Below are 25,443 nucleotides of genomic sequence, written 5' to 3'. Positions count from 1 at the left end.
GAAACAGTGGATATTGAACATGAAGACTTTAAATTATTTTCATTCTTTCTCAGAATGAATAGACACATATATTCATTTTCTCTTTCTTAACATTTTTTATTAATATACTTGGCTGTTCTTCTTAACTTCAGATAAAATTATTTGTTCTGGAGGCTATGGAAATAAGAGTTCTCTGTTTACTCAGAGCCTAGCTACATAAACAAACATTTTTACTAGGATTCTCTACTTTCAACACTAATAAAAGAAATAAGTTGTTAAAAAGGAAATATTTTATAGTTATCACTTCAACCCTGTTTAGGATCAGTAGCCAATTTTACTACTTGCACAATTTTTTGGTTCTTGGAAATTCATTGTTTTGAAACTTGTTCAACTTTATTTTGTCCTGATATCAAAAAACTTTATATTTTAGTTTTATGACAAAAAATATTTAATATTTTGAGATTTTTTCAACCTCTGGTTTATGCATAACCACTGCAGGAAAAGTGGTTTAACAGAATAGACTTCATATGACTTTGAAGTCAAACTCACTTGAGTTCCAACCCCACCTCTAATACTTTACAGCTGTGTGCTTTGGGTCAAGATATTTAAATTCTATGTCCCTTAATTTATTCATTGCAAAAAAGAAAGTAATAACAGCACTAAACTTGCAAGGTGTTTGTAAGAAACAAAGGCATTATTTTTAAAGTATCTAGAATAGTGCCTTATGTATGAATAAGGTTTAAATGTATTAACTCTACATCTTATTTATGCCAATTGTCCAGCACCTACACTTATAGGGCAGCCCTGCTCATTAGAAAAAGACAGTTATATCAGTAAAATAAACATCTAGAGCATTAATTAATTAAAGACACGCAAATATATCATTTTGTGAAGGGTGAGGTATATTTAAGTTGTATGTACCTATTAATTATTATTTTTCATTTTCAGAGATTTTAATAGGTCTCTTTTGCATTATCTGACAGTGCCACCTCCTTTCTCTCTTCTATCTACAGTACATCTGGTACTAACTCTAGCCTACTCTAGCCCCAATCCAAAAACAAGCCAGAGTTGTTGTCCCTATTTTCTCTGCCCTCGACTGCTCTGCCAGATTTCTTTCTTAATTCATTAGTTCAATATCATTACCCAATAAGATCTATGATTAATTTTAACACAGATCCACCAGTCAATGACATAGCTTAGGAATAGTTTTTCTTTCCATGAACTATGAACAATGGTTTTAGTGCTATCTAATTTAAAAAATATCTTTCTTAAAGTCCCTCCTACTCCTTCAGATGACTTACTTTGGATAAACCAGGGGTACTCTACCGGTATCCATGCTGGTCTGCCAACAAAGTAACTGCTCCTTTGTATATACAAAATTATAAATTGGTTTTCATGTATATATCCTTTCCTACCTTCCATCCCTAGTTGAACTTACTCCAACCTAAGAGATCAAAGAGGGGATCAAGAGTAATAAATGTTTCTAATTCTCGCTGGATTCATAGTTTTCATGAGGCTTTGTTTCAGAATTTTACTCAGGTTGACCATAAGGTAAAAAGGATAATTTAGAGACACTATGTCATTAGGGAATATTCTGAAAAGAATGAAAAAATTTATACCTCATGGAAATGCAACTCAGAACTCTGTTCCAGTAGTTTCTGGATGGCCTCCATCTGAATTCTTGGAGCCCCTCTTTACTGAAGTTCTCTTCCTGATGGGAAGCCAGCCTAACCTTGCACTACAGTTTCAAGAACAGAATTCTCTCTGAAGGTGCATGAAAAATTGTCTGAATACAGATATTTCTGGAAAGAGAGTTTCCTTGACTCTTCTCACATCTGAGTTTAAAAAGGCTAAAGATTTCCGCACAGCAGTAACCCTAATAGTTCTCGAGTATTGGTCATTTGTGGTTGTGGGCTCCTGGATGTGCTGTTCTGAATCAGAAAATAAATAACCCATATTGTAGCCCTCCAAAGAAAGTACTCAGTGTTTGGCATATTCCTGTGTTCCTCATTGATGCTTTCTTATTGACCTTTCTTTTTGCCTCTAATTTAGAATCAGTTAATCTGTTACTCCTGGGAGGTATGAATTTCCATATTCTGGTTGATTTATATGGATTTCCTGTAAACTGAAGACTGCAGGATGAAATCGATCACCATGATGCCTACAGCAGTGGCCAGGGATAGGACATGAGAAACACCTGATGTTTTCCATTCTTATTAAGGCTGAAATGAGATGCTCCCTGTGCTGGGGAGATTATTTGGGGAACCTCACACTGATAAGAGAAGAAGAGAGACATGACATTTTGTACCTTTAGCTGATGTTTTATCATAGTGATAAAAGAATAACTGAAGGTTTTATCTGACCCTTTTAAGAACTGTTGAGTTTATAGGACTTCTGTGGGTAGCGACGTGATAATAACCCAGAATCAAAGAAATTGATGCATTAACTCAGTTTAGATAACATTTACTAGAAAAATGTAACAGTTTACTAGAAAAATGTAATAGTTCTGAAATTCTGAGTTACATTCACTTGTTTGAAAGAGTGTTGTTAGGATGTTTAATTTCATTTGTTTTATTATATGATTTCTTCTCTTACTTTTTTCGCTTGTGGGAAATATTACATGTATATTTAGTTATCAAAAATAATATAAATACCCATTATTAAGATGATACTCCTTTTAAAAAGCACAAAACACTTCTCTGACAGCAACACCTCATGTTAAAGGTGTTAAAGGTGAACAATTTGCTACATAACAAAGAAAGAAAAAAGAAAAAACCCTGGGAAGGTCACGGCTGGAGGTTTTTCTTTGTAGTTGAACTTTATTTCAGTTCTTTTAGTGTCCATATTTCCATGTGTCATGAAAATTTAAAATTAAACCTCTCCAATGTGCACATTTTAATTTAATATGAGGGAATGTAATTTATTATTTGGCACAGATTTATTGTTGTAAAAACTCCCACTGATGTCATGGTGAATTCTGTGCATGAAACGAGGGCAAACAAATGATTCATTTTTCATGAATATTAACAATCAGTGTTACAGTCTCCTCAAACAGCAGTGTAATGTTCTTTACCAAAATACTCAAATGTTCTTAGCTTATATTTCTTTTACTAAAGCTATAAGGTAGAAAAGAGTTTTATAAGAAGTAATGATATTGCCACAAAAAACTGGTACAAGATAGAAAGTTGCCAAGTTAATCTGACTGCAAAAGATCCATCAACTCAAGTGACCAAGCAATGATAAGATAACCACGTAGGTAGGGTTACCTTATAACCTATGATGTAGTTTAGTAGATGAATTGTCTGTTGCTGGGATATTATGAAACAACTCTTGTTTTCACGTATAACTGCATCATAGAAATAGAGCCCTCTCTTTACAAACCAACTCTTCTTTCATTCAACAAATATTCATTGAGTAGCTACTATGTACTGGAACTATGCTAGGTATTTGAGGTACAGCAATAAATGAGATAGACAATGTCACCAATATGTTATGGAGCTTATAGTCTAGTGGGAAACACTGGCAATAAATCAACATAAAAGGGGGCAATTATAGATTAATGGACAAATCATACAGACATAGGAAGAGGTAAGTAATTAATATTTGGCCAACTCTCCACTAACAGTTAACCAGTCCAGATAGTTAACTAACGGTCCAAATAGGACTTTTAGTTAGCTTGTTTCATTCTCATTTTCTGTCCATTTCATCCACAGCATTTCTGTTCAACCCTAGCTCTTCCATTTGAAATTCAGTTATGATGTTTTTGAAGAAAGCAATTAAAAAACAATCTTCTTTGATTTAATAATTGTTTGAAAAGTGAGAAAGGCTAACAGAGAGATAAACTAGATTATAAGACCATTCACTTCCCTAATTTTGTAATTCTCTATTTGTTGATATGGCAAAATTTTCCATGTATACAATATAAAAACTATAAATTCAAATATATCCTATTAAGGAAGCCAGAAAAAAATACAAAATAAAATACAATTAAGTGTTAATTGTGAGAAAGTGAAAACAGTATAGTACTTTAAAGCAATGCAGATTAGCAATGATTTTAGAACAGCTTTGTAAAAACCTGCCCAACATATGATGATATTTCCACCCAATGGTACAAATATACATCTCACCAGCTGTTGCAAGTTGGGTTCTCTTGGAAAAAGATTCTGAGATGCAGATTAGAGTGCAAGAGTTTTATTAGGGAGAGCTCTTAGGTTCAAGTCCTTTGGGAATAAATGAAGCAGACTGCGTAGAGAAAGAAATTGAGCAGTGGCGCTATCTCAATAGAGGTGCCATCCAAACCAGGTAAAGCTGGAATAACCCTTCATATTTACCCTGAATTGGGGTAAGAGAGCCATTATCTTTACAGCCCCGTAGTCTTCATCAGATGTGGACTCTCCCAGAAAGGAGACATGACTTAGAGCAAGGTACTTGTCTTCAGCAGAGACAATCTCAAAATAAGGCTGACAGAGGAGGACTAGCTATGTACTGACAGTTCGCCTAGCAGCTTCATTCTTAAAGGGGCATCTGGGAGATTTCTGTCCCTTACACCACTTGGAACCACTTCTTTTATAAATTCAGGGAGCAGTTAGCCCAGAGCGCTAGTAAGCCTCTCCTGCTGGGGAAATTTAGTTGAAGAGAATGAGTGAGAAAAACTACAGACACTACTGCTCGAAACGGTTATGGGAGCCACAAATGTTACTTTATTTTCCTTCACTACTATCCATTCTATCTATTCCCTTCAACATCAACTAGCATATTTGCTGGTCCCAAGGCATGATGCATTCTTAATCCATGAGAAGTTTGAGCCCTTAGTCATCACATCCTTATCAAGCAGGCATGTTGCACTTGCCCATTCACTATCAAAATAGGGCAAAACAATATTAAGAGACCCCAAGTACAGCACCTGGATTATACATTCTGCCCCTACTGAATAACAACAGACCCACTGTATACTCCCGATGATCAGATTCAATTCACCTTGACAAAATGCTGATTCTTTTTCTTGCCTCTTTTTTTCCCCCAACCCTGCTCCTTGATCAAGCACCCTCAGATTACCATCTCAGGCATACTAAGGCTGAGTATGTTCTTCAGCTCCTGTGGGGATATTGTCCATTTCCTCCCTTATCTGGCCCTGCATGTCCCCAACTGGGTTATGTTCTGACTTACTCCTAGTGGCCAAGAGGGGAATTGGAGACAGAGCTTGAGGATGGGGTATATGCTAACTTGTATGAGTGAAGCCTCTCCACCAACTTCAAGAAAAGTACGACTACTAGCCCTAAATACGGAGTGAGCCATTTCTCCAGCTCTGAGGGTTCAGGGGAATTTGGGAGTTCAAAGTTTATAAGTCCCATTAATCAAGATGTTCCCATCCCATGTGTCAAGGTCAAGTTCTTTCTTAACCAGGGCCCTGGCCTTAGCGTAGCACACCTGATTAGGTGGAGAGTTAAACCATCTTTGGAGCTCTATTACTCCTATGAATAAGCCCCGGGCCTAACCCTCAGTTTTCTCTGACTCTACTGCAGAAAGTAAAATCCTCTTCATGTGTTAAAAATCCCCCTAGCCTTCATACTTGGCTTTCAGTTGCCAATTAATTACTTTGAACCTTTCCTTTTCTTTTCCTAAAGCAATAACATTTAGCATATGCAGCCAATTACAGGTTCTTTTAGCTACATTTTACTCTTCCTCTCTCATATACTTGATATATCAAACCATCGAGTGCAATCCCTTCCAGCAGTACACCACCTCAGGTAAATGTTTTAACAATTACAATGGTACTTTGTGCCAGGAGCCATCTATACTCCACCTCCTACCGGTGATGTGGTCATTGCCAACCAAAAAGCAGGCAATTCAGTTCTAGAGTCCTATCTCTAGTCCACCAGATGACTACTAACACCAGTTGTCCTTGTGGGCTTTCCAGGAAACAGATTCTGTGATGGAAATTCCCATGCAGGGGATTTACTGGGGAAGGGAAGTGAAGAAGCAGGGTTGGTCAGAGCAAGAAGTTGAGATCTGCTACAATCTCAATGGAAAGCTCAGTCAATCCTACATGGAAGATTAAGCTGGGACAACTATTCAGCATTTTCCAGAGTTGGGGGAAATTGGTCAGATTGATGATTGATCTCCCACACTGATCAATCATTGTATATGGGGCACCCCTCATGGGGATGTACCTTAAGCAGCATGGCTGTCTATAGCCATGGCAGTTCCGAAAGAAGGCTGAGAGCTAAAAACTATAGACAGGAAGTAGAGAATAAATTATTAATTCTTTACAAGAGAATCAGGATGGTGTTATCACAGTGTTCACCAAACTATTATGTAACATTGCTACTCATTTTTATGTAAATGTAAAAATGTAAATGTAAAAAGAAAAACAAAATCCTCAAACATGTTTTAAAAGGAAGACATTCGTGCCATATATCTTCTTTCTGCTCTCTAAATCCACTTTGTTTCTTGTTGCACTTAGCCAGGCAGAAGTTGACGAGACAGCAAAGAGTAAATTCAGCCTATTAATTCCTCTAGTTCGCTCCCTTGAGAGCAAATCACTGCTCTTCTTAAGCAGCTGACTCTAATGATTCTATTTCTAGGAAGACATGACTCCTCCCTCCCCCTTATATTTAGAGCATCTGACCAACCCTGCCTCCTTCACTTCCTTTCCCCAGTAAATCCCCTGCATGGGAATCTCCATCACTGCTCCTAGACTGCTGTTCTTGCACTATATTTATGCTTCCTTACACACTGCCCCCACCTTTGTATTAAGTCCATCTGTAAACAAACCCTTCTCAAGTTTTCCTAACTTGAGTGTACCCTTTGTTTCTTAATGAGACCGTGACTGATACAAACATCTTTCTTAATATTATCAGTAGTCTGTAAACTCCCTGTGCTTGATTTGTCTTTGTGTCTCTAAGATGCTCCACATGTTCTATAGGTATGCAGTAATTGTGTTAAATGAGCCAGTTTTTTCAAACATATATATAGGATTTTTATTTCAGTCAATACTAATATTATCTGAAGTTCTAATTACTTCTTATTTTGCCAAGGCTGGAGAGAGCATCTTAAATGTGTCATCATTTCTTGCATATTTTAGTTATAAATAAAATACTGGCTAACTCAGATTCTCAGTTCCTTAGGCCTTATTAGAGAAGGCAGATACTATTTAACTCGTTCATGAGAAGCTAGAGTTAGTTACTCGAGATAGTCCACTATTTGTATAACCTAGTAGAAGTTCTTTGTTTTCTTGTTTTTTCATCTATGCAATAGGTGAATGGAAAACATCACTGAACTCTTTGTAGTTCTAATTTTTTTTTGTTCTCTGATGTAAAATGGGCACGTTGCTTGGGATTTTCATTTTGTATACTCTTTAACTTCTGAGTCATTGATTTTTTCACAGATAATGTCCTAGGCTATTGATTATCACTTCCTACCTTTTAGTGGATGGAAAAAAATGAGAAATAGACAATGTCATTGAGATTTTGGCAAAGACAACAATGTGAAGTTCATAAATACTGCATTTGTGCTTTGGTGAAGTGGCCATTGCTCAAAGTTAATGGTTTTGGCAGCCATGGATAGCTCAATGTTGATTGACTGATATAAAGGTCAACTGCTTAATTTATGAGCTGTCCTTCCAGAATAAAGACACCGGTGCTGACCTGCTGGCAGGAGGAGCTGCCATTGAGACTGTTGACACAATAGTGATGATAGTTTAAAAAGAATCTATTCCCCTTCTTTTGATCCCTGCCTCTTGTGATCAATGGCACTTAAGCCAGGTCAAGATAAGAAACAGACATTTCTGTGGCCGTAGAACAAGTTCAGACCAAGTTGCTACAAAGCATTATTAACTTCATGTGCATTCTGTTCTAACAAACTGAACTAGCCAGACATAAGCAGCTACTATTTACCACCCAGACTACAGACAAGTTCAGGATGGCATTCTCTATTAGTTCTAAACTGCTCAGAAAAGAATTCAGTCACTCCACAAATCAAAGTTATTTAAAAATTCCAGTTTGGAATTCGATTTTATTTTTCATACCACAGATTCTATCCTATACTGTTTTGGATATTGTCATTGAACTAATAATGGTAATTTACAAAAACTGCTAATTGTAAATGGGTGAAAGTTGAATTTGTCAACAATATGAATATACTATTTAATTTATAGTTTTTTTTAATCTAGGCACTAATGATATTTGGGTCTGGATAAGTCTTTGTTGCAGATAGGTTGTGTTGTGCATTGTAGAATGTTTAGCAGTATCACTAGCTGCTACCCACTGGATGCCAGCAGCAATATGCCTTATTTGTGACAACCAAAAAATGTTTCTAAACATTGCCAAATATCCCTTTGGAGGAAAATTAACCCCAGATTGGGAACAACTGATTTAATTTTAAAATATTTTGAATTTATTTTGTTGCCAAGCAATGAACATTGGGAACTCTATAATGAATAGAATGTTGCCCTCTACTCCCCAGGATTTTACAATCTGTTCAAAAAAGGAAGATAAGTAAATACTACCATTGAGGTATACGGAAGGTGTCGTGTGTGTGTGTACATATGTTTAACTTCCTATGCTTTTTTAAAGGTTTCATTCAGTAATAATGTATTTGACAATGAATTTGTCATTAACTGATTAGGCCACACCATGCAGCCTTGCCAGAAGGAAAATGGAGAAGCTAGAAATGTCAGGGGGAGGTGATGAGAATAAGGCCAAGATGAAAACAGGATTAGGATGGCTAAAATATGTGGCCCAAACTTTGACATCTAGTGTGAAATAACACAAGAGTTAAATCTAAAGATGAAAACTGATGTTACTGCAGAGCACCAAGCATACATTTAACAAAGACCTATCAAGAAACGCTTAAAGATCTTTGAAGTCGAAGCTTTACAAGTGTAACATTTATACCTGTACTGTCATGAAACAACCCTTGGCACTATGTTCCTATTGCTGAGCTGAAGGAGAAGATTGATCGTCGTTCTGGGAAAAAGCTGGAAGATGGCCCCAAATTCTTGAAATCTGGTGATGCTGCCATCGTTGATATGGTTCCTGGCAAACCCATGTGTGTTGAGAGCTTCTCTGACTATCCTCCTCTGGGCCGCTTTGCTGTTTGTGACATGAGACAGACGGTTGCTGTGGGTGTCGTCAAAGCAGTGGACAAGAAGGCAGCTGGAGCTGGCAAGGTCACCAAGTCTGCCCAGAAAGCTCAGAAGGCTAAATGAATATTATCCCCAATACCTATCACCCCAGTCTTAATCAGTGGTGGAAGAACAGTCTCAGAACTGAGACCGTTCCTATTGCACAATCTGTTCATGTTGACGCACTGACCTGAGGACACAGCACAGACTTCGCTAGCTCATCCTTCTCATTGCAAATTTCAAATTCCAAACTAAATGTCAAAATGCGGCAACACTTCCCTGAAACTCAAAGAAATTAGAAGGACAACTCCAGCCAGGAGACATAATTCTGTACCAAAAAGTTGCTGCCACATACCAAACAGAAAGATACAAAAGTCTTTTTATATAAAAGGCAATGTAAAACATTCAGTGGAACAAGACTAGGCTTAGTGAGCTCTTCAAAATAAATCTCTTAATGGAACACACGATTCTCAGTTGCGTGAGTCAAACTGTATTAGTATTCATTATGTGGTGAGAAGTGTTATTTAATTTAACCATTTCAGGACATGTCCAGGAAAAATGCAAACATATGCAATTCAACAATAGAAATGAATAAGACCTATAGCAGGTCCCCTATGTGAGGAATCATCAGAGTAAGTCAACAGTAGTCCTACGTTTTGAATGGTACTGTGAGAAGTTCAGGATAGTGATATTCTTAGCTTAGAAATCCACATTTCCAGTAGCAACTAAACACTCAGATCACATACTGGGCATAAATATTCCAAAGACTGCAGAAATATGTACTTTCTATAAAATTTAATTATTTAACATTAATATAAACTACCCGGGTGGTTTAGAAAAGCATCTCATAGGACAATGCAATTTTCTCTCATGCTGAGCAACAAAAACTATTTAAATCCAAGCAAAGTTCTGAATATATGACTAAAATTTATAGTGAATTTTTATTTATTTATTTTAACCTTTTTTTTTTAACATCTTTATTGGAGTATAATTGCTTTACAATGGTGTGTTAGTTTCTGCTCTATAACAAAGTGAGTCAGTTATACATACACATATGTTCCCATATCTCTTCCCTCTTGCGTCTCCCTCCCTCCCACCCTCCCTATCCCACCCCTGTAGGTGGTCACAGAGCACCGAGCTGATCTCCCTGTGCTATGAAGCTGCTTCCCACTAGCTATCTGTTTTACATTTGGCAATGTATATATGTTCATGCCACTCTCTCATTTCGTCCCAGCTTACCCTTCCCCTTCCCCATGTCCTCAAGTCCATTCTCTACATCTGCATCTTTATTCCTGTCCTGCCCCTAGGTTCTTCAGCACCTTTTTTTTTTTCCAGATTACATATTCATGTGTTAGCATACAGTATTTGTTTTTCTCTTTCTGACTTATTTCACTCTGTGTGACAGACTCTAGGTCCATCCACTTCACTACAAATAACTTAATTTCATTTCTTCTTATGGCTGAGTAATATTTCATTGTGTATATGTGCCACATCTTATTTATCCATTCATCTGTTGATGGACACTTAGGTTGCTTCCATGTCCTGGCTATTGTAAACAGAGCTGCAATGAACATTGTGGTACACGTCTCTTTTTGAATTATGGTTTTCTCAGGGTATATGTCCAGTAGTGGGATTGCTGAGTTGTATGGTAGTTCTATTTTTAGTTTTTTAAGGAAGCTCCATACTGTTCTCCATAGTGGCTGTATTAATTTACATTCCCACCAACAGTGCAAGAGGGTTCCCTTTACTCTACACCCTCTCCAGCATTTATTGTTTGTAGATTTTTTGATGATGGTCATTCTGACTGGCGTGAGGGGATACCTCACTGTAGTTTTGATTTGCATTTTTCTAATGATTAGTGATGTTGAGCATCCTTTCATACGTTTCTTGGCAATCTGTATATCTTCTTTGGAGAAATGTCGATTTAGGTTTTCTGCCCATTTTTGGATTGGGTTGTTTGTTTTTTTGATATTGAGCTGCTTGTAAATTTTGGAGATTAATCCTTTGTCAGTTGCTTCATTTGCAAATATTTTCTCCCATTCTGAGGGATATCTTTCTGTCTTGTTTATGTTTTCCTTTGCTGTGCAAAAGCTTTTAAGTTTCATTAGGCCCCGTTTGTTTATTTTTGTTTTTATTTCCATTTCTCTAGGAGGTGGGTCAAAAAGGATCTTGCTGTGATTTATGTCATAGAGTGTTCTCCCTATGTTTTCCTCTAAGAGTTTTATAGTGTCTGGCCTTACATTATAGTGAATCTTAGATACTAAAATGTGAACCAAAGCTGATAAAGAGAAAACTTAATATCTGTTAACATCTGCTAAAATTAGCATCTATTTTGGGATCAGCTGATTCAAAAGAGCAAATATCTAGGGGACCGTAAGTAAGGAATCTTTTTTTTTTTTTTTTCCTATTTTCTAGGGTGAAAGTGGAGGGCAACTATTTAAGCTCAACCCAGAAACAAGTTGACTTGTGTATTTGGCCAAACTATTTTACAAATGGAGGCACATCCTGCCCAGGACTGTCCATAATCAAGAGTAAAGAGGATGCAACATGAAAAGGCAAAATAAAAATGACCAATTTATTGCCTCAATTTATTCCAAACAAACATACTTTGTAATACTTGAAAAGATCTATGTGAAATGATTCAAATATGAACTAGAGTCCCTCTTCTCAAGTCGTTCACAATTTAGTAGGGGATGATTAATGCAGAAGCAATAAACTAAAATAGACTTAATTAAAATACAAAAATAATAATTTTTAAAAGCCTAGAATACTGTGGAAAAGAGGACAGGAATAAAAAAAAGGGGGGGTTGCTTTTTCTTAGCTCTGGCAAGCTTTAGAAAATGTTTATTATGTCTATAGTCATAATATGAATTAAAGTTATTCTTATTTATTTGTTGCTTATTCTATGTTCTTACCTGCAAATTTTGACAGTACCCAGAACAGTTATAAGTGATTGTATGAGAGCTACTTTAGGAAGGGATCAGTTTCTCTTTTCTCTTCCAGCTATTTGGACTGAGCCTAAGGTTTCCTTTGAAGTTGTTATTTCAATTGGCATCTCAGAAGCATGAGATAATATCTCAGAAGTATGAGATAATATCTCAAACATGCCCCACATGTTTATGTTTTTGAAAGTGTCATTTTATTAGAATGGTAGCATCTTAAGTATTTTTAAAACATATTACACCAGGAAGCTGAAAACTTAATATTTTTTCAACCATAATATGCCACTGACCAATAAAAAATAAACATGTAAAGTATTACTTTTCTTCTATATGGTTCCATGCATATAAATTGCATATAAATGTTTATATATGTGTGTGAGTGAATTGTGGGTGTGTGTGTTTATAAAGACATACCGGTTGCAGGTTTATGGCAATGGAAACAAATTATCCTGTCTATAGTCTCCACTATACTTAATTTAAATCCAAAATTGACTATTTAAGTAATAGAATGCATTTACATTCTAATTTATAACATATTTATGCTAATATATGTTATTTTAATAACTTTGTGCTTCTACATTCAATTGCATAGTTTTCAAAATAGGTTCTTAGGAAAATTAAACTGACCATTTATTTAACTAAATCAGTAGCTATTCAAATGATTTATCTAGATATTTTAAAAGATAAAAGTATTGATTATTCTTGAACCAGTTATACCATTATATTTTCTAGAAGGTAATTTAAAAAGAAATCCTGGCTAGGAAATATATAACAAGAACTTTATCAGTCTGAGAATTAAAATTTTTAGGAAATTGTTTCATAATTTTCATACACACACAGTTCAAGAAAATTAGTTTCATATCATTTAAATCAGTGTAATGTGGCAAGATCATATTACAGAATCAAATCAAGAAAAAAAAATTCTGAGAAGTTTTTGTAGTTTAAAATAAATAGCAGCCTTAAGGGAACATAAAACAGTAAGGTGCATAAAAGCAGGTTTTTACACATGATTACATTATTGATTTATAAAATTATGTTGAAGTTCATGTTCTGCCTCTCTACATGTGAGTGAAATGCACTCTGTATAATTATGTTATCCAAACCATGTTTAAAAAGTGCAATAAGAATATTAAAATACTTGGCTATGTAATTAAGAGACTACATTCTAACCATGATCACTAACAAATGAGATTGGTGTTAAACTTACCTCAGAAAGACCAACTTTCCTAAGAGGACTATAAAAAGATTGGCATCCTTGTTGAAAGATTGTAACATTTTTCTCCCATTTCATTTACTAAAGTGAAATCTTTATAACATGCTTGACTGTGGCAGTTCAGCTAAATAGACTGCCCATTGAGCAGTTACAAAGTGAAATATTAACAAAGCTGATTGGGTCGTTAGACCAAACCCATTTGTAAAAATCAATTCAAGCTCAGGAAAATAGGTATGCTATATTTTATCACTGTAGAAAACTGATGTTGGAAAATAATAATCATGTATCCAAGGAACAATTTATAAAAACCCAATCATAAACAATGGTGTCATTACAATAATCATCCATAAACAAAGGAACATAAATGATACATAGTCCTTTCAAAAACTCTGAAAGCAGAATTATATGGTAGAAACAACATTGTATTCATGTTATTTTAATTTATTTTATGCTATTCAAGAAAATAGATACACCTTAGCAGGTGCTGAATAATGACCAGAAAAATGAACATTTCTATTAGATGTACCTGGATATTCACAGCTTAGATAACAATAACCCAAAGAAATCCAATCACTATAGATTGTAAGCAATGCTATTCTACCACTTTTCTCTGGAATGTTTCACTATTTCATGTTCTGTTATGTCTTTTCAAATTAAACAGAATGTCATTTCTAGTTTTTATAATGTGATCTATCATTGAACATGCATGTCGGTATAAAGAGTATTTTAAAAGTTTCACCAGGTCTTATAATTCTCTAGCTCTGTATTAGGTATATAAATAGGCATTACAAAGAAAACTATACCTTTTTTGAGTGCTATTGCCAAGTCTTTACAGATACCAAATCACTTTGGCCTAACAAAGTAACTTTTGCTAAAAACCTTGGCCTAACAAAATTCCTAGAAGGTAGGGTACTTTGATTTCACAGAGCTTTATGCATTAAAGTAAAGTAAATGAGTAAATATCTTTCCCATTTTCACAGACAGCATGGAGTCCACCCAGGATTTGAACTGAGGGGGATAAGGTAGAATATTATTCTTAATCACTATGTTTTATGCTACAAACATCCTCTAGCAGAAACTTGCAGACATCCTCATCTCAAAAGTAACAGAGTTATGAGAAATCTTGCTGATGTTCCCCAAGTATTAAAGGATAAAGCTAGATTGACACTTCCTATTTTTATGATTGTTGATTTTCTCTTCTGGACAAAAAGTGTAAAGAGAGTCTCTGAGATAATCTTCTACGGAGTTAAAATAACTAAAGAAGAACATTTAGGTGTTACAAACAAAATTTAACACTTCATGAAGTGGGCAGTCTCCATACTCAAGTGTTAGGAGAACTGCAAAAAGGGGCAGAAGGCAGGAAGCCTTTATAGGATAAAGAATAGGGAACAAGGAAGAGAAAGAATAAAAATATCTGATTGGTTGGGGTTACGTATCTGGCTTTATTTGAGGTTCAAAAGAAGGTGGGGGGTCATCCATGTTACTTGGCAATCATGGATCAGTAACTTAGATGGTCTGACTTTTGAGTAGATGGACCATTTACAAGAATATGAAACCAAAAGCTGAAGTTTTGCTTTGCTAACATGGTTTTCCAGGTTCAGTGGCATCCAGCCTACCAAAGAAAAGTTAATGTGAGACCAACTTGACAATTCAAACAAATTTTATTGAACGCTTCATGACGTGGGCAGCCTCTATTCTCAAGAGTTTGGAGACTGCACACTTCATGAAGAGTTAAAGTCTACATCACCCAAATTGTCTTCTTTAATCATTTTAACAAGGGCCATTTTTTTTGGCAGAAAAATTCAGTTGACTAGGAGAAAAAGAAGAATAAAAAGAGAAGGGAAAGAAAGAAAAAGAAAGAAAGAAAGAGAGAGAGAAAGGAAAAGATCCCAGTCCATGTTAAATCAAAAAACCTTAAACCAAAGATATTTTACCAAAGTCTATCGTGATTCTTCCTGCATTTGGTGTATACACTGAAGCCTTAGGGGCCCCTTATGGGCTAGGTTTGAGCTGAGTGGGGAGTTTGTCCCCTGACAACAAAAAGACCTAGAAAATATCAAAGAGAAGTCTCTTAAAAACAGCTCAAGCTCATATCCCATTCCATTCAAGTGACTGAAATACAGAAAAAAATAATGCAAACTATTCATACCTGGCTATCCAGGTAAATGATAGGGATTCACTCTATTTCTGGAAACGTTATAGATAAAACTGTCCCAAGTCAGAAAAGGAGGCAAAAAAAAAAAAAAAATTCAGTTGGGTTCCACATAGCTATTCTATTGAGAAAGGAACTGAAGAAAGGAAGGCAGCAATCAAAAGACTCTTAGAACATACAATCTGAGTGAACAGAAACAGAAGAAAAAAATTAGAAAACAAATGCTTCAAGTACTAAATCAAGTAGAGCATGGGATCTATGAAAGAAGAGATTAGTGATCAGATAATCAGTAAAGAGGTGAGCTTGTAGGAGATATAGTAGTTAGAAAACAAAGTGAGAAGAATGGTGCCATTGCAGTAACAAGGGTACTTTAGAAACAGGAAGTAGGAATTGGAAGACCATTTCTAATGATAAGGCATTTGCCTAGAGATTATCATTTAGACTGAAGAGAGGAAAGACAAAGTAGGAAAAGCAGGTTTGATGATAAATGCTAGATTTTGAGAAAAGAAACATGGAAAATTGAAGCCTCCCTGATGCAGAAAGCATAACAAGTAGAATATGGGAAAAAATTGAAGATAAATACTTTCCTGAAATGAGAAAATAGCTTAATTTACACACTGACAAGGTTCATTCTGTTCCCAGAAAAATTAATAGAGAGCATTCAAAACCAAAACATGTCCTGTTGAAATTACTGAATTATAGGGATAAAATAATAATGATGCCAAAGGCATTCAGAAAAAGGAAGCAAGTCATGTATAAACAACAACAACAACAAAATCAGGAGGGCCTCAGACTTCTTTACGCCAATCGTTGTGGATTGAAGTCAAGTCTATAATGTTTCCAAGGATAAGAGAGTGAATAGAAATCCCATTCACAGCCAAGTCACTATTAATGTGTAAAAGAAACAAAATGATATTCTCAGATTGTCTGGAATTTGGGAGACATATTACCTGCAAGCTAATCTTTATATAATTCATACAACTAACATACTAGTCAAAACAATGAAATTCTGATGTGACAACTATTGTAACTAAAACAAAATAGAAATGTACAAGTGGGATAAACTTACCAGTTTAAAGGAAAAGTTTGTTTTCTAAAAAAAAAAACCCAACAATAAGTTGTACATAAGTGAAGTTTAAAGTGACTCAAAAGAATAAACACACAAGAATATAATAAATAAATATATGCATACAAATATAAATCATGTGATAATAAGACCTGAAAATTTGGCATTCAAGAAAAATTTATTCATTGGACTAAAGATGAGTACTTTGGTAAGAGATAATGTCTTAAAAGAACAGATAACTGTCATTAATATGTCCCCAAATATATGTATATATCAATATTTTTTTAAATCATAGGAAGATTTGTCAGACACACAAGAATAGATATAAATAGAATACAGACATATTCTATATATATAATAATATATTTTTAACAGTTCTCTGAACAAACACAAAATTAAGTAAGGATCTGAATAATATGGTTGATTTAAAAGAAATATAACAAAATTATATGCAAACAACAGAGGATATATCTTATCAAGATTCCATGAACCATTTATTAAATGGGCTTAGCTTGACATTGGCAGGATAGTAAAATAATCTGCTGCTCAGAAACAGTTAATAAATGTATAATTGAGATGTTTTGCCTGTATGTTACCTAAACAACTACTGTAAAAGAATGCTCTCAATTGTCTCCTTCATATTCCTAATTATTTCACTCAATTATCATATTAATGCCTTAAAAATAGGACATTCTTATCTGGCCTTTTAGACCTGGTGTGTGTGATTGTATAAAATGAGCCTTTTAAGAAGAATTTTTTCTGCAAAGGAGATTCAAAATACTTGCATATGTGCTTCAACTTCTGGGAACTAGCATGGAATGTCAGTGACAGATGAGCTAGTTATTTCAGAATTCCATTTTATGATAGTATTTCAGAAATGTTAAGTCTTGTGGCAGTTTTGCCAGATCAAAAAGCTATAATTCAGTGATGACAATAATTCTGAGCAGTTAGTTCTGACCCCATAGTTTGATGCCATCTTTCCATTCGCAGATCAATCCCCCATACACCACTGTCACATAAAAAACACCCCATTGCACTGTACAATTTGGCATGACTGCCTAAGAGGCCTGGATTGAACTGGCATTAATTAGCTATGTCACGCTATTATTTATTCCCCATGACTTTGCTTTTACCATTCAGATCAGGGATGAATTCACTAGCACAGCAACTGTAGAAATGATATATAATACACTTGCTTGTGTTTGGTCTAGTATTCCTCTACACAGAAAAGTCGGTGCTGTAGAAATTAATGCACTCTAAATTTTATTCCATCTTTTGTACCCTCCCTTCCTTTCCTAGCACAGATAATTCACATGTTAAGAGACCATCCCCAGCTTGAAAATTGCAAGTGAAGCTCAGTTATTTTTCTTCCCTCTGTGACAGTTTTGTTTTATTCCTCTTGCCAAATTCTCCCTCTACTTAGCACATCCTCCTTTCTGCCAATGGTCTCCCTTCCTGGGTTTAAATGTTTGAGAAGTATTTCCTCCTGGATTCCTATGTGAAGTCAGATATATATCCCTATTTATCCTGAGTTGGGAAACCTTCAAACAGAGAATATCCATAAATAATATGGAAATATAATTATCCAATAGGATATATAATGGTCTTAGGTGAACCCTCTGGCAACGTTTGTTTTAAAGATATTGTTGAGCAGCTTCAGGCATTTTATTGCCCATTTTATTGTCCAGTATGTCTGGTACAGAACTTTATTCTTTCCTAAAAACTTGTCTATATCCAGGCAGGTATATAGGACAAAGAGTGTTTAACTTTGTGGCCCAGAGTCAAACTAGTCCCATAAAACTATAGACAGTCTTCCAAATTGTGTGCTTTAATAAATGGTTGAAAAGCACTGCATAATTTTTTTTCTTCTAATGTGTCAGAAACATGGATTAAAGAGCAAACAAGTTCTCCAGGATGTCACTGTTAAAATATGTTACTGGACATTATTTTATAAACTCTATAGTTTTATAGTATGGGCAGTTACTCGTTATGAAGTTTTAAACTGTAAATCACAGAAAATTCTGACTCAGGAACAAAAAAAATTTTATCTCTTGTAACAAAAGTCATCAGGTAAGGTAGCTTCAACATAACAAAGTACCTTGCCATTCTCAATATGTCAGTGTAGCTCCTGTCGTAACAGGAAGATGGTTGCTGCAATTTTAGCCATTACATGCAGTCATTTCCCTACCAAGTAAAAGGGAAAAATGAAATATTTTCCAGGACAATCCAAAAACACCTTCTCATATTTCATTGGCCAGTATTGTAACAAATCATCAAGATTAACCAATCACTGACAAGGAGAATAGGGCCACCATGGTTGGCTTTGGCAAATCAGTAATTACCACTGGACCTCAGGATAGTGCCATCCTTCCCAGAGTCACAATGTGGATTTTGCCATAAGAAAGAAGAGGTTTGGAAAAGCAACCAATAGTATCTGGGGAATTCATTTGCTGAATTAGCTAATTCATATTTTATTTCCTAAGAGAATGGAACTCAAGGCAGGTAAATGATGTTTAGTGGAATTTAGAACATTGATAGGACAAAGCCTATATATTTGAGGCAAATAATAAAGGGTCAGGAAAAACATTCCTAGAGTAAAGATCACTTACTTATCTGACAGACGTTTATGTTAATAATAGGTGGCAAGGATAGCCTCATCCACCAGAGGGCAGAAAGGAGAAGCAAGAAGAACTATAATTCTGCAGCCTGTGTAATGAAAGCCACATTCACAGAAAGATAGACAAAATGAGAAGGTAGAGGACTATGTACCAATTGAAGGAATAAGATAAAACCCCAGAAAAACAACTAAATGAAGTGGAGATAGGCAACCTTCCAGAAAAAGAATTCAGAATAATGATAGTGAAGATGATCCAGGACCTTGGAAAAAGAATGGTGGCAAACATTGAGAAGATGCAAGAAATGTTTAACAAAGATCTAGAAGAACTAAAGAATAAACAGAGATGAATAATACAATAACTGAAATGAAAAATATACTAGAAGGAATCAATAGCAGAATAAGTGAGGCAGAAGAATGGATAAGTGACCTGGAAGACAGAAAGGTGGAATTCACTGCTGTGGAACAGAATAAAGAAGAAGGATTAAAAGGAATGAAGACAGCCTAAGAGACCTCTGGGACAATACTAAATGCACCAACATTCGCATTATAGGGGTCCCAAAGGAGAAGAGAGAGAGAAAGGACCTGAGAAAATATTTTAAGAGATTATAGTCGAAAACTTCCCTAACATGGGAAAGGAAACAGCCACTCAAGTCCAGGAAGTGCAGAGAGTCTCAGGAAGGATAAACCCAAGGAGAAACATGCCAAGACACATAGCAATCAAATTGACAAAAATTAATGACAAAGAAAAATTATTAAAAGCAACAAGGGAAAAATGACAAATAACATAGAAGGGAACTCCCATAAGGTTAACAGCTGATTTCTCAGCAGAAACTCTAGGAGCCAGAAGGGAGTGGCACGATATATTTAAAGTGATGAAAGGAAAGAATCTACAACCAAGGTTACTCTACCCAGGAGGATCTCTTTCAGATTCAACAGAGAAATCAAAAGCTTTAAAGACAAGCTAAGAGAATTCAGCACCACAAAACCAGCTCTACAACAAATGCTAAAGGAATTTCTCTAAGTGAGAAACACAAGAGAAGAAAAGGACCAACAAAAATAAGCCCAAAACAACTAAGAAAATGGTCATAGGAACATACATATTGATAAGTACCTTAAATGTGAATGGAAAAAGTGCTTCAACCAAAACACACAGGCTAGCTGAATGAATATAAAAACAAGAGCCGTAGATACGCTGTCTACAAGAGACCCACTTCAGACCTAGGGACACACACAGACTGAAAGTGAGGGGCTGGAAAAAGATATTCCATGCAAATGCAAAGCAAAAGAAAGCTGGAGTAGAAATACTCATATCAGATAAAATGACTTTAAAATAAAGAATGTTACAAGTGACAAGGAAGGACACTATATAATGATCAAGGGATCAATCCAAGAAGAAGATATAACAATTATAAATATATATGCACCCAACATAGGAGCACCTCAATACATAAGGCAAATGCTAACAGCTATAAAAAAAGGAAATTGACAGTAACAAAATAATACTGGGGGACTTTAACACCTCACTTGCATCAATGGACAGATCATCCAGACAGAAAATTAATAAGGAAACACAAGCTTTACATAACACAACAGACCAGATAGATGTAACTGATATTTATAGGATATTCCATCCAAAAAGAGCAGATTACACTTTCTTCTCAAGTGCACATGGAACATTCTTCCAGATAGATCCCATCTTGGGTCACAAATCAAGCCTCAGTAAATTTAAGAAAACTGAAATCATATCAAGCATATTTTCTGACCACAATGCTACGGGATTAGCAATCAATTACAGGGGAAAAATGTAAAAAACCCAAACACATGGAGGCTAAACAATACTTTACTAAATAACCAGGAGATCACTGAAGAAATCAAAGAGGAAATAAAAAAATACCTAGAAACAAATGACAATGGAGACATGATGATGCAAAACCTATGGGATGCGGCAAAAGCAGTTCTAAGAGGGAGTTTATAGCAATACACTCCAACCTCAAGAAACAAGAAAAATCTCAAATAAGAAATCTAACCTTACACCTAAAGAAAACAGAGAAAGAAGAACAAACAAAACCCAAATTTAGAAGAAGGAAAGAAATCATAAAGATCAGAGCAGAAATAAATGAAATAGAAACAAAGAAAACAATAGCAAAGATCGATACAACTAAAAGCTGGTTCTTTGAGAAGATAAACAAAATTGATTAATCTTTAGCCAGACTCATCAAGAAAAAGAGGGAGAGGACTCAAATCAATAAAATCAGAAATGAAAAAGGAGGGGTTATGACGGACACTGCAGAAATACAAAGCATCATGAGACTACTGCAAGCAACACTATGCCAATAGACAACCTGGAAGAAATGGACAAAGTCTTAGAAAAGTATAACCTTCCAAGACTAAGCCAGGAAGAAATAGAAAATATGAATAGACTAATCACAAGTAATGAAACTGAAATTGTGATTAAAAATCTTCCAACAAACGAAAGTCCAGAACCAGATGGCTTCACAGGCAAATTCTATCAACCATTTAGAGAACTGCTAACACCCATCCTTCTCAAACTCTTCCAAAACGTTGCAGAGGAAGGAACACTCCCAAACGCATCTGCAAGGCCACAATCACCTTGATACCAAAACCACACAGAGATACTACAAAAAAAGAAAATTTCAGACCAATATCACTGATGAATATAGATGCAAAAATACTCAACAAAACACTAGCAAACAGAATCCAACAACACATTAAAAGGATCATACACCATGATCAAGTGGGATTTATCCCAGGGATTCAGGGACTCTTCAATATATGCAGATCAATCAATGTGATACACCATATTAACAAATTGAAGAATAAAAACCATATGATCATCTTAATAGATGCAGAAAAAGCTTTTGACAAAATTCAACACCATTTATGAAAAAAACTCTCCAGAAAGTGAGCACAGAAGGAACCTACCTCAAAATAATAAAGGCCATATACGACAAACCCACAGCCAACCTCATTCTCAGTGGCATAAAATTGAAAGCATTTCCTCTAAGATCAGGAGCAAGACAAGGATGTCTACTCTTGCCACTATTTTTCAACATAGTTTTGGAAATCCTAGCCACGGCAATCAGAGAAGAAAAAGAAATAAAAGGAATCCAAATTGGAAAAGAAGAAGTAAAACTGTCACTGTTTGCAGATGACATGATACTATACACACAGAATCCTAAAGATACCACCAGAAAACTATTAGAGCTAACCAATGAATTTGGTAAAGTTGCAGGATACAAAATTAATGCACAGAAATCTCTTGCATTCCTATACACTAACAAAGAAAGACCACAAAGAGAAATTAAGGAAACAATCCCATTCACTACTGCAACAAAAGGAATAAAATACCTAGGAATAAACCTACCTAAGGAGATAAAAGACATGTACTCAGAAAACTATAAGACACTGATAAAAGAAATCAAAGATGACACAAATAGATGGAGAGATATACCATGTTCTTGGATTGGAAGAATCAATATTGTGAAAATGACTACACTACCCAAAGCAATCTACAGATTCAATGCAATCCCTACCAAATTACCAATGGCATTTTTTACAGAACTAAAACAAAAAATCTTAAAATTTGTATGGAGACACAAAAGACCCTGAATCGCCAAAGCAATCTTGAGGGGAAAAAAAATGGAGCTGGAGGAATCAGACTCCCTGACTTCAGACTATACTACAAAGCTACAGTAACCAAGAGAGTATGGTACTGGGACAAAAACAGAAATGTAGATCAATGGAACAGGATAGAAATCCCAGAGATAAACCCACACATCAATTAATCTATTACAAAGGAGGCAACAATATACAATGGAGAAAAGACAGTCTCTTCAATAAGTGGTGCTGGGAAAACTGGACAGCTACATGTAAAAGAATGAAATTAGAACACTCCCTAACACCATACACAAAAATAAACTCAAAATGGATTAAAGACTGGATACTATAAAACTCTTAGAGGAAAACAAAGGAAAAACACTCTTTGACATAAATCACAGCAAGATCTTTTTTGGCCTACCTCCTAGAGTAATGGAAATAAAAACAAAAATCAACAAATGGGACCTAATGAAACTTAAAAGCTTTTGCACAGCAAAGGAAACTATAAACAACACAAAAAGACAGCCCTCAGAATAGAAGATATTTGCAAATGCATCAGTGGACGAAGGATTAATCCCCAAAATATATAAACAGCTCATGTAGCTCAATATTAAAAAAAAAAAAAAAATCAAAAAATGGGCAGAAGACTTAAATAGACATTTCTCCAAAGAAGACATACAGATGGCCAAGGGACACATGGAAAGCTGCTCAACATCACTAATCATTAGAGAAATGCAAATCAAAACTACAGTGAGGTATCAGCTCACACCAGTTAGAATGGGCATCAACAGAAAAATCCACAAACAACAAATACTGGAGAGGGTGTAGAGAAAAGGGAACCCCCTTGCACTGTTGATGGGAATGTAAATTGATACAGCCACTGTGGAGAACAGTATGGAGTTTCCTTAAAAAACTAAAAATAGAATTACCATATGACCCAGCAAACCACTACTTGGCATATACCCTGAGAAAACCATAATTCAAAAAGACACATGCACCCCAATGTTCTTTGCAGAACTATTTGCAATAGCCAGGTTATAGAAGCAACCTAAATGCTCATCGACAGATGAATGGATAAAGAAGATGTGGTACATGTATACAATGAAATATCACCCAGGCACAAAAAGGAATGAAATTGGGTCATTTGTAGAGACTTGGATGGACCTAGTGTCTGTCATACAGAGTGAAGTAAGTCAGAAAGAGAAAAACAAATATCGTATATTAACGCATATATGTGGAATCTAAAAAGATGGTACACATGAACCAGTCTGCAAGGCAGAAATAGAGACACAGTTGTAGAGAACAAATGTATGGACACCAAGTGGGGAAAGCGGGGGGTGGAGGTGGTGAGATGAACTGGGAGATTGGGATTGACATATATATACTAATATGCATAAAATAGATAACTAATAAGAACCTGCTGTATAAAAAAAATAAACAAAATTCAAAGTAATAGGTGGCAAAGAGGATTAGGAAGACTCTAGTTAAGGAGATTTAAAAAAAAAGAGAAGGTAGGGCACTGAAACTCCGATGTTTAAGGAGACAAATTTACCTTCTTGTATTGGCTTTTAATTAAAACCAGGGCAAAGAAGAATTCAAAAATCTTTGCTCAGCCTTTAAAGATCCCAGGCCCTGTTGTTTCTTCTATTTTTCCCTTTCTTCATTCTGTTACACATGTAACAAATATTATTCTATGTGATTGGAATATAGCAGTGAACAGGATGGACATGAGTCTGTATTTAGAAAAGTTCCCTACCCTCAAGGAGTATAAAGAGTAAACAATAAATATAATTTAAGAGACAAATAGTATTAAGAGAGCAAACAGTATAAAAGGAGACAAACAGTAAACAATAAATATAATAAAGAAAAAAATGATATTGTCTCTTAGAAATTGATAAGTCCTGTGGGGGAAAAAAGGGAGAGAAACATGTAAGGCAAGGTGTTGGAGACCACGAGTGCAAGTGGGATACAACTTTTTTAAAGTATAGTTGAATTACAATATTATATTAGTTTCAGGTGTTCAGCATTATATTCTGTATACAATTTTAAATACAGTATTTAGAGTACATCTTATTGAAGTGATATTCAAGTAAAGACTTTCTGTTGTTCAGATCATCTTTCACTTAATGTTAAGTTGCAATGCAGTGTAAAGTTTTTGAAGTATTAAATATCCCTCGTGAATATTAAAATACATTCATTACATAGTCTATAAAATAATGATACATTTTATTAAACTATGTTAGGAAATCTTATATTTCTCTGAATATCTCACTAACGGTAGCTTTCAGTTTCTGCTATGTATTAAAAATCACTACACAAATTGATTTTTTCCTTATATTATGAGTAGTTCTAGGTTTGTTAAGCTATTAAGTCTTCCTTTAAGTTCTGTCCAATTCATTCTGTACCCAAAGCCCTTAGCTCTCCAACTGGCTAAAATAGAACCTCCTTTTTAATTTTTCTGGGAATGATATCTTCTACTAAAAAAAAGTAGACTTCAGAAGAGGAGCAGAGGTTTACAAGGGATTAAGAGAGGAAGGCTTCACCCAGGTTACCAAACAAAATAGCCAGTGATCAGTCCTAGAGATCAAAGGTGTAAAAAATTGTCTTTGTATCCAGCTGGCTTTGGCTATTGATTTATTTGGTGTAAAACATAGAAAGTGCTACCCTTAGGGATAATTTTAACTTAATCAATGTTTATTTTTGATATCCTTTGAAGGCTCCCTCTACTTCTC

Source organism: Pseudorca crassidens, chromosome 5, assembly GCF_039906515.1.
Source record: "Pseudorca crassidens isolate mPseCra1 chromosome 5, mPseCra1.hap1, whole genome shotgun sequence".
Lineage (NCBI taxonomy): Eukaryota > Metazoa > Chordata > Mammalia > Artiodactyla > Delphinidae > Pseudorca > Pseudorca crassidens.
This window is presented reverse-complemented; position numbering follows the sequence as displayed.